General features: G+C 33.4%; 1 pseudogene; it reads left to right on the top strand.

Annotated features, from left to right (window-relative positions):
* Positions 1-4655: 4655 nt before the first annotated feature.
* Positions 4656-5494, top strand: LOC141419689 (large ribosomal subunit protein eL6 pseudogene; annotated as a pseudogene).
* The last annotated feature ends 5390 nt before the right edge of the window (positions 5495-10884 follow it).

The raw sequence follows: 10884 nt of genomic DNA, 5'->3' as shown, positions 1-10884 counted from the left end.
ATTCATGAGTAAGTTTTCTAAGACATATTTTGGCCTCATCACAGTACCTTGTCCATTTTATTGTTATTACTAGTTCTTATATAAATTATGAATGTTTAAACAGATAAATGAGTATAGAATACAAAAATATGTAGGTAGCAAAAACAATTAGGGACAAAAGTTTTCATTGGGTCAACAAAAATTTACAGTCAGAATTTCTACACTTTATTTTTTATAGAAATTCATAAAGCATAATTCTGAGACTTGGTCAAGCATCCATGAACATATCAAATACAAGTTAATTATTATGATCCAAAAGAACATCTTCCAAATGATGAGCAAGTCCTCTGGAAAATGTGATTATGCAATGACAACTACCTCCTTTTGGGAAGTATATTGGTGCTCTGAATCTCTAAAATTCTTAATTAATTTCATGGTAAAATGTGGAGCATTGAATGATGATGTCATATGTTGTTACATTTTGGTCATTTTTTACTTTTAAGTTCAAATTCTATTACTTTACCTATCCTCTTCTCTCTCACCCCCACCTCATTTACAAACACATTGCATTTGGAAAGCCTTTGACATTGTAAGCCTTTTTACAAAAGTGCAAGTTGTAGATGTTTTACTTTTGCCATTGAAAACCTATCTTCTTCTCTACATCATTAAAAATTAAGTGAAGACCCATAAGTTCAAAAGAAAATGGATTTCCATTTTTTAGTCTTTGCTCCGAGAATGATTTATGAAGTACAAATACATTTATAAACTGATATGGCATACACTGGAGAAAAATAAGCTGGAATTTATTATATTGTCAGTGGTTTAAATTATAAAATGGTCTCTACCAAGTTTACATGGTAAATTTAAGTCCTATTTAACCACCTAATATCATCGCAGTTGATGAGAAATACAAAGACCAAAGTTCACTTGTCATCCAGACCAAAACCCTTGAAGTAGTTTGAAATCGTGTCTCTACATAGGTCAGTCTAAAATTTTATCACCACAACTGAGTCCAGTTGGCTCAAATGTTTTTATGCAGAGAAACAGAGTTCTTCTTCTTGTATTTTCATGAGTTGATCTATTTATTCATCTTACATTTTCACAAAATTACACAGAAAATAGCAGCTTCAGAGAATTAAAGTTGTTTATTTAATTTGTATTTATTATTGTATTTATTAAATATTTATTAAATATTAATAATTATTGCATTTATTTAAAAGATTATGACTTCAATTCTTTTTAAAATTTTTTAAACAAATGTTTGGAAAGTTTATGTTCATTTTGCCCTGGAAGTTTCCATTGAATACAACTTCATGATAATCTAAATAAATGCCTAACGGATAGGCATGTCTTTCCAAATCATTCAGAATTAATTTACCAACAGTCAGAAACAGAGAGTATAATTCTTACTGCGATTATTAAAACTTTATAGAAAACCTTGAACAAAAGCTGAGGCCATCTAGCAAATTGGTCCAATTATCAGCATGTGCATACTAAGGGGAAACTGCATTTAGATAAATATGAGTTTCTGATTTTCCACCCACCTACTATTCAATGCCCTTGTTCAAGGTCAATCTTGGGAGTAAAATCCTTTCTTAGCTGCCAATAAGTAGAGTTTTCTTGGGGGTTAACCTAGTTTTATTCCTCTAGTCTTGGTATTATCATGAGTAGTTTTACCTTTCATTCTCAAAATTGTTTCAGTTTAAATGATATATTATATGGTCAGCCTATAGATAGGATAGAATCCTTAGCAGAATTCATGAATATTTTAGAGTGTGACTCCAGTCTAAGACTTCCACTCTATCTCTTTTACCTGTACATTGCCCTTCAGAAACATGAAACTATTTATTCTAAAAATGTCATGCATGGCTCTCCCTTTTTTATTTTTGCACACATTGTTCTTAATGCCTCAACTATACTCTGCTTTTTCATATAGTGGTATCTTATTCTTTGAGATACAGCATCAAGTCCACTGAGATTAATTTTCAAATTCTGATTTAAGAATGGGAAATGTTTTAACTTGCTTTCTTAAGCAAAAGAATAATTTTAACTTGAATTTTTAAGCCATATTCCAGTTCAGTGAGAAAAAAGATTATTGCCTTAGCAAGAAAGTTTTGGCAAGAGTAAGAAAGCACTGTGGCAGGTGACTCCACTGTTTTACTATTCGCACCCTAAGCAGTGCTTGATGCCCCCTACTCATAGTTCTGTGTATTTAATTTACTTATTCTTAATTCCACTGTAGCAGGTAAATTTCTAAGATAGACACCAAGATTCTCACCCTCTGTGTATATGCTCCTTTCCCTTGAGTGTAATCAGAGCCTGAAAATATGATGGCATAGAACTACAGTTATTAGGTTATTAATCAGTTCAATTTGGGTCAGTCAAAATGAGATTATTCTGGATGGACTGATCTAATCAGGTGAACGTTTTAAAAGAATGGGGAGTCAAGATCACTGAGTAGATGTGCCTGGCTTCATTTCCTTTCATAAAACAACTGAAATAGAGCAAAAAAAAATCTATTACACTCGAGTATCTTTAGGAAGATCACCAGAGTACAATGGCAATGTTATGGAGAAATCTTAGAACACAAAGATGCACAATGACCTTATAAACAAAGGAAATAAGTATGCAACATCTAACATTCCATATCTCCAGCTGAGATCAACCCTGAAAATAGAGCTTCAGTGAGGAATGGGTAAGCAATATATTCCTGTAAATCCTCAATCATGCCTGCCATAGGTATCTGAAGTATTTGCTTCTGGGGAAGACTGCAGCCTCCAAGGGAGAGTTTTTGGGGAATCCACACTGCTTCATTGCTTGGACAAAGAGTCCCACCCATGTTCTAGCCCTCCCAGACTCCTGTTGGAGTCTTGAGATATCAACCACCCAAGCTCTATGAAATAGTGAGGTGGCTGCAACCAGGACCTTGGCAAACTCTGACCTACATTGCTTTGCAGTGAAGCACTGCAAAGGCATTTCACCAACCATCAAATGTAGATGGGTCTGTTTCCCAAGACCTATTGGTTTGATTTAGGACATATCCCAATGAAATTTTGGACACTGACAAGCACCCTGCTCCACCTGCCACAAGTGCTGCTCCACTCCTACTCAGGCCCACTGGAGAACTGTTCAGTGAGCCTTCTGCCCTTTCTGCTTTATACATGTACCACTGGAGTGACACAATAACCACATGGCCCACAGAAACTGACAGGTTCCCCAGCTCTGCTGTTTGTTGCATGCACTGCTCCTCAAATCAATTATTTATTAGTGATGAGAAAGCTACATGGAGACTACACTACTAAAAAAATGGAATCAAAACTAATGGAACCTGCCAAATGACTTTCTAAAACACAGCTTCAGGAGAAAATCTTTAATACAAAACTACTTTATAGAATTGATAGAAACAACCAATGTGCCTATGCAAACATCAATATAAGAACACTAGAAGTATGGAAGGCAAACTTATTTGATACATCTTAAAGAACACAATAAATCTGTAACAATAAACCCCAAAGCAGAGGAAATTGATGTAATGCCTAGAGAAATTCAAAATTATTATTCTAAAAAGACTCAGTGGGGTAAAAGAAAATACAAAAATTCAATTAAGTTAGGAAAATGATTTATCAAATAAGAAATTGGGCAAAAAGACTGAAATCATAAAAATTACCTGAACAAAAATCTTGGAGATGAAGAACTCAATATGTCAAATAAAACTACAGTCAAGAAATTCAACAACAGATTACATCAAACAGAAAATACAGTTTCTGAACTTGAAGACGGGTCTTTTGAAATAACACATTCATAAAAAAGAAAAAATAAAGAATGATAAAAGCCTGTGCGAATTACAGGACATCATTAATATAAAAAATATTTGAATTATGGGTCTTCTGAAAGGAGAAGAGAAAGAGAAAGGCAAAGGGAACATATTCAATGTAGTAGTTAAAAAATTATCAAATATTGTGAACCATTTGGATGTATAAATCTAGAAGGTTTAAAGGAACCCACATAGGTTTCATTTCAAAACGTGCTCTTTGAGGCGTATTATACTCAAGCTATAAAATGGCAATGGACATCCTAAAAACAGCAAGAAAATGAAAGAGTCATATTTACAGTGACTCTTTATTAGAATAAAAGCAGATTTAAAGGCAGAAATTTTATGAACCAAAAAAATAACCTTCAAACTGAAAACCAAGAATACTACACCAAACAAGGGTATATTTAAGATCTAAATGATAAAGTCTTTCCAAGACAAAAATTGAGGTAAGCAAATATCAGTAGAGCAGCCTTATAAAATTCTTTATGGAACTCCTACAAGGGAAAGGATGGCAACTATTAACAGGAAAATATAAAATCTACTAGTAATGCAGATACAAAATAAGAAAAGAATCTAGCCAGGTGCCAATGTCTCATGCCCCTAATCCTAGCTACTCAGGAGGCAGCGATCAGGAAAGTCACAGTTTGAAGCCAGTCCATACAAATAGTTCACAAGACCCTATCTCAAAAAACCCTTCAAACAAAAAAAAGAGGGCTGGTGGAGTGGCTCAAGGTATAAGCACTGAGTTCAAGCCCCAGTACGGCAAAAAAAAAAAAAAGAAAATCTAATCTTTTCAATACAGAAAATTACCAAGTTTTAAAAATCACCAAGAATTAATGAGAGCTCTTTTCCATCTTGCAAGATGGCAAGTGAAAAAGCTGAGAAGCCTGACACTAAGGAAAAGAAACCTGAAGCCAAGAAAGCCAGCAGCGATGGCAAGGTTAAGGGTGCCCCAAAGGGTAAAAAGCCCAAGAAGGGGAAGCTCCACTGCGGCTGAAACCCAGTCCTAGTTAGTGGCATTGGTAGATAACTGTCGATCTGCTATGTATTCCAGGAAAGCCATGTACAAGAGGAAGTAAGTACACTGCTGCTAAATCTAAGGTTGAAAAGAAAAAGAAGGAGAAGGGTCTTGCTAACATCACAAAACCAGTTGGTGATGACAAGAATGGTGGAACCTGAGGGGTTAAGCTTTGCAAAATGCCCAGATACTATCTCACAAAAGATGTGCGAAGGAAGCTGTTGGCAAAAAACCTTTCAGTCAGCATGTGAGGAAGCTGTGTGCAAGCATCACACCCGGGGACCATCCTGATCATCCTCACTGGGCGAAACAGGGGCAAGAGAGTGGTTTTCCTGATGCAGCTGAGCAGTGGCTTGCTACTTGTGACTGGGCATCTTTCCCTTAATTGAGTTCCTCTGTGCTGCATAGAACAAACCAGAAATTTGTCATCAGCAGCGTGAAAATCCCCAAACACCTTACTGACACTTCAAGAAGAAGCGGAGGAAGCCCAGGCACCAGGAAGGCGAGGTCTTCGACACAGGGAGAAAGAGAAATACGAGATTACAGAGCAGAGCAAAATTGATCAGAAAACTGTGGACAGGCAGATTTTACCAAAAATCAAAGCTATTCCTCAGCTCCAGGGCTACATGCGATCTGTTTTTGCCCTTACAAATGGAAGGTAGCCTCACAAAATAATGTTCTAAACATTATTTTCAAAAATAATGTTTCAAAAAGAAAAAAGAATTAATGAGAGTTAAAAAGAACAGATACATAAAATAAGTAGGAAAAAATAAGTGATAGAGTAAACATCTTTGAAAATCAATATAATAAGCCAGAAGGTAAACTTATGAAACTTCCCAATTAAAATATTTAGACTGGCTTACTAGATTAAAAAATGAGAACCACTGATATGCTGTCTCCACAAAACTCATATCCCGGGCAAATAAGCAGTGAAAGTCATGGAATGGAAAAGTCATTTCACACAAATAAAAACCAAACGGAACAGGAACAGCTACACTTATTTCAGATAAACTATGCTTTGAGTCAATAATTGTGAAAAACCACTATATAGTAATTGAGAGATCAAACCAATAAGAAGATGTAACAATTGTAAATATATATATATGTACATATATATATGTACATATATATATATATATATGAACCCAATAATGGAACACCCAATAATATATGGAAAACATTATTAAATTTAAAGGAAATGTTAGACTTCATTACAATAATTGTTTTGTTCTTCAATGGCACACAAGCAGCAATGAAGAAATCATAACAAAAAAAGGAACAAATGAACATTAGAGTTAAACTTTAGGATAAACTAAATAAATCTTATAGATACTTACCAAATATTTCATCCAAAAGCTACAGAATACACACTCTTCTCATAAGAACATGGAGACATTCTCCAAGAAAGACCATATATTAGGACACAAAATATGTTTCAGCAAATGCAAAAATAACAAAATTTTGTCATGAATCTTCTCAAAACACAAAGGAATAAAAGCAGAAAGTAATAAGAAGAAATTACAAATTATATGAATATATGATAGGTAACCCACATACTCCTGAATGAACCATGAGTAAATAAAAAACCAAAAGATACAGTAAAGATTTCTTGAAATAAATTACAATAGAAACACAACATACCAAAACCTGTGGAGTATGACAAGGCAGCAATATAAGGGAAGTTTGTAGCAATAAGACCCAGAGAAAGTTAGAAAGTTTTCAAATAAACTAATGATCTAACTCAAAGAGCTAGAAAAGCAAAAATAAACCAACCCCAACATAATTAAAAGGAACAAAAAAACATATGAGCAGGAAAAAGCAAGATATAGGCTAAACATATAATAGAGGAGATCAAGAGACTTGATATTTAAAAGATTAACAAACCTTAGCTAGAATGAATAAGGTAAAAAAAAGTGATGAAAAAAGACATATTGCATCTGATACCAAAGAAATGCAAAGGATCACTATAGGCTATGAAAACTCTACACCAACAATTTGAAAAAATACAGAAAGTAGATGAACTTCCAGAAATTCACAATGTACCATAACTGATGCATAGAGACACAGAAAACATGAATAAACTAATTACAAGTAATTTGATAAGATTGTAGCAATAATAAAAAGTTTCCCATCGATGAAAAGTTGAAGACTAGATGGTCTCACTGTTGAATTCTATGAACCAATTCTCTATTCCAAAACATTGACAAGGAAATAACTGCCAAAGTCATTCTAGAAAGCCAGCATTACTGTAGTTCAAAATGCCAAGAGAATTCAACTTTTATGTAACTACCTTTTTAAATGAAATTGCAGGCCAATATTCCTGAAAAACAGATGCAAAAAATTCTCAACAAAATATTAGCAAACTGAACTCTATCATACATATATAAGATCCTACATCATGATCAAGAGGTACTTATCACAGGAATGCTAGGACAGTTCAACATAAACAAGTCAATAATTGCAGCACATCACTTCAACAGAATCCAGGACAAAAAACTGTACAAACATTTGAATGGTTACAGGAAGATTTTGATAAAATTCAACATCACTTCATAATAAGCACTCAAAAAAGTTAGGTAGAGAAGGAATGCCTTTCAATATAATAAAAAGCACGTAAGACAAAGCAACAGAACACACCATACTGAATATCTAAAAGCTGAAGGTGTTTCCTGTAAAATCTGAAAGGAGACAGCATGTCCACTTTCACTACACTGATTCACATAGTATGGATATCATTGCCAGTGATAATAGGCAAAAGAAGGACATAAAGATATCCAAATAGGAAGAGGAAGAGTAAAATTATTCCTGTTTTTAGATGCTATATTTTTATATATAACATAACATCTATCAAAAGACTGATAGTATTGATTAACAAATTCTGCAAAGTTTCAGGACACAAAAGTCATCACATAGTAGAGATACCTGCATATCTGTATTTACTGTGAAACTATTCACAATTGCCAAGTCATGAAATCAGTCTAGTTGCTGTCACCAGATAGTTTGATCATGAAAACTTGCCACATATACACAGTCAATATACACAATACACACAACTCAATCAATAAGAAGAAAGAAATCATGTCATTTGCAAGAAAAATGATGGAATAGTAGATCATTATATTAAGTGAAACAAGCCATACACACAAAGACAAATATCACACGTTTTCTATCATATGTGCAGTCAAAAAAAAAGCTGAAAACAGAAAAGAAACTAGTAGGGAATAGGAAGGAAACCAGCAGGAGGGGGAATGGAAATAAGGATAGGAAATGGGGACATTAACAAGATCAAAGATATTCAGGGAACAAGAGATTAACCTCTAAAATATATAAAGAACTTAAAAATTTAAATGCCAAAGAGAAAATAATCTAACCATTAAATAGGCAAATGAGCTGAACATACACCTTTTCAAGTGAAGAAATGCAAAAGTTCAACATCTTTTTTTAAGCATATGTTAATTGTACAAAGGGGTTTCAGTGTGATGTTTCCATACATGCATACAATGTGCTTTCATCAAATTTACCCCCTCAATTACTCTTTCTTACCCAACTCCCTCTTTTTCTTTCCTACAATTTTTGTGGTTTTCATTATTCTATTTTCATACATGCATATAAAGTATTTCAATCATATTCATCCTTATCCCTATCACTTCTTCCTTTCAACCTTCCTCCAGTCACTGGTTCCGCCCTACCAAATAATCCCCCTTTTGGTTTGTGTCCTTTTTGTTTTTTTAGGACTAAACTCCACATATGAGAGGAAATATGATATTTGTTTTTCTGAATCTGGCTTAATTTCTTTAACGTGGTGATCTCTAGATCCATTCAATTTTCTGCAAACAACACAACTTCATTCTACATTATGGCTGAATAAAACTCCATTGTGTAGATATACCACATTTTCTTTTTTCATTCATTTGTTGACAAGAACCTAGGCTGATTCCATAGCTTTGTTATTGTGAATAGTGTTGTTATAACCATGGCCATGCAGTTATCACTACTGTGCGATAACTTGAATTTCATTGAATATATGTCTAGTAACGGTGTAGCAGAATCATACCATAGTTCAATTGATAATCCAGAAGACATGTATACATTTCTGGACACATGCATGCTACCAAAATTGTAGTAGAGGTTATAAACCAATTAAACACATCTATCATAAGCAATGTAATTGAAGCAGTTACAAATTGTCTCCTAATAAAGAACAGCCAAGGACTGGATAGATTTACTGCTGAATTCAACCACACCTTCAAGGAAGAACTAACATCAATGTTCTTTAAACTATTCTACAACATATAAAAGGAAGGAACACTATGAAACTCATTCCATGAAGAAAGTATTGCCCCAACACCAAAATTAGATAAGGATACAAGAAAAAAGAAATTATAGATGAATTTCCCTAATAAAGATATATGGAAAAATTTTCAGTAAAAGCCTCGTAAACCAAATTCAAAACCACATTAAAATGATCAAATGGTTTTATTCCAGGGATGTAAGTGTGTTTCATCATATGCAAATAAATAAATGTAATATAGCTGCCAGGGAAGTTATGGTGATTCCTCAAAAATCTAAAAATAGAATTGTCATATGATCCATATGAATCATATGCATATATGTACATTCTTGCATATAGATCCAAAGAAAACAAATTCAGCATGCAATATAGAAACCTGCATACTGATGTTTAATGAAGTACAGTTCTCATCATTGATTCAGCCTAAGGGTCCAATAATGGATAGATGCAGTACAGAATATGTGGTGAGTACAAAAAATAAATTATCATTCAGCCATTAAGAATTAAAAACATGTCTTTTGCAGGAAAATGCGTGAAAATGGTGATCATTATGTTAAGTGGGATTAGACAGACTCAGACATGAAGTGCATGTTTTTTTTCATGTGGATTTTTTTTTTTAAAGAAAAAGCAGAACAGTAGAAAGAGGACTGTTAGGAACTAGGAAGGAGACTGGCATATTTGAGGAAAGGGATAGGTGTGTATGTGATTAGGCAGAGGTTAAATATGATCAGAATACTTTATCTATATGTATAAAATGTGATAATGGTACAATTAATATACTCTAATAAAAGCAAGCAGAATGGAAAAAAATAAGTGGAATTTTCAAATATCAGTAACAAAATTCCTAAGAAAGAAAATGAGAAGGCAATTCTATTCACAATAGGTCTAAAAACCCTAGGCATAAATTTAACCAAAATAGTGGATTATATCCATAATTAAAATTGCAAAACATTGATGAAAGGCTTTGAGAACACAAAAAATAGAAACATCTCTTATTTATGGACTGAAAGCACTGATTTTGTGAAATAACTATACTCCCCAAAGGTATTTATTGACTGAGTGCAATCTCCATCAAAATACCAATGGCATTCCTCAAAGAAATACAAAAAAAATGATCCTAAAATACATATGGAACTAACAAAGTCCTTACATAGCCAAAGCAATCTTGAGTAAATATAACAAAGCTAGAAATATCACAATACTGGATCATAAAATATACCAGAGGAAATTTAAGTAAGATAGAATTATACTAGCATAAAAGCTGATGCATAGAACAATGAAAAAGAATAGAGAACCCAGATAAAAATACACGCATTGGCAGCCTGGTGATATTTGACAAAAGGGCCAAAAGCATACATTAAAGAATAACAACCTTTTCAATAAACAATGCTTGGAAAACAGTGTATCCACATGCAGAGGAATGAAATTACACTACTATCTCTCACAATATACAAACATCAGTTCAAAATGGATCAAAGACCAAAATATAAGACCTGAACCTATAAAATTACTAGAAGAAATCATAGAGAAAATACTCAAGATATCAGCACAGGTAGTGATATTTTGGATATTATCTCCAAAACATGGGCAACTAAAGAGAAACTTCTGAAAATTAAAAGAAATAAACAATAGAGTGAAGAGACAACTTATAAAATGGGAGAAAATATTCAAAATCTATGCATATGACAAGTGATTAATATCCATAATATGTAAAGGACACAGACACTCAACAAAAAATAGTCCAATTAAAACTGGAAGGAATGAACTTAATAGACATTTCTC

The sequence above is a fragment of the Castor canadensis genome, chromosome X (assembly GCF_047511655.1).
Source record: "Castor canadensis chromosome X, mCasCan1.hap1v2, whole genome shotgun sequence".
Lineage (NCBI taxonomy): Eukaryota > Metazoa > Chordata > Mammalia > Rodentia > Castoridae > Castor > Castor canadensis.
Note: the sequence above shows the minus strand (reverse complement) of the source record. Positions and strands in the feature narration are given on the sequence as shown.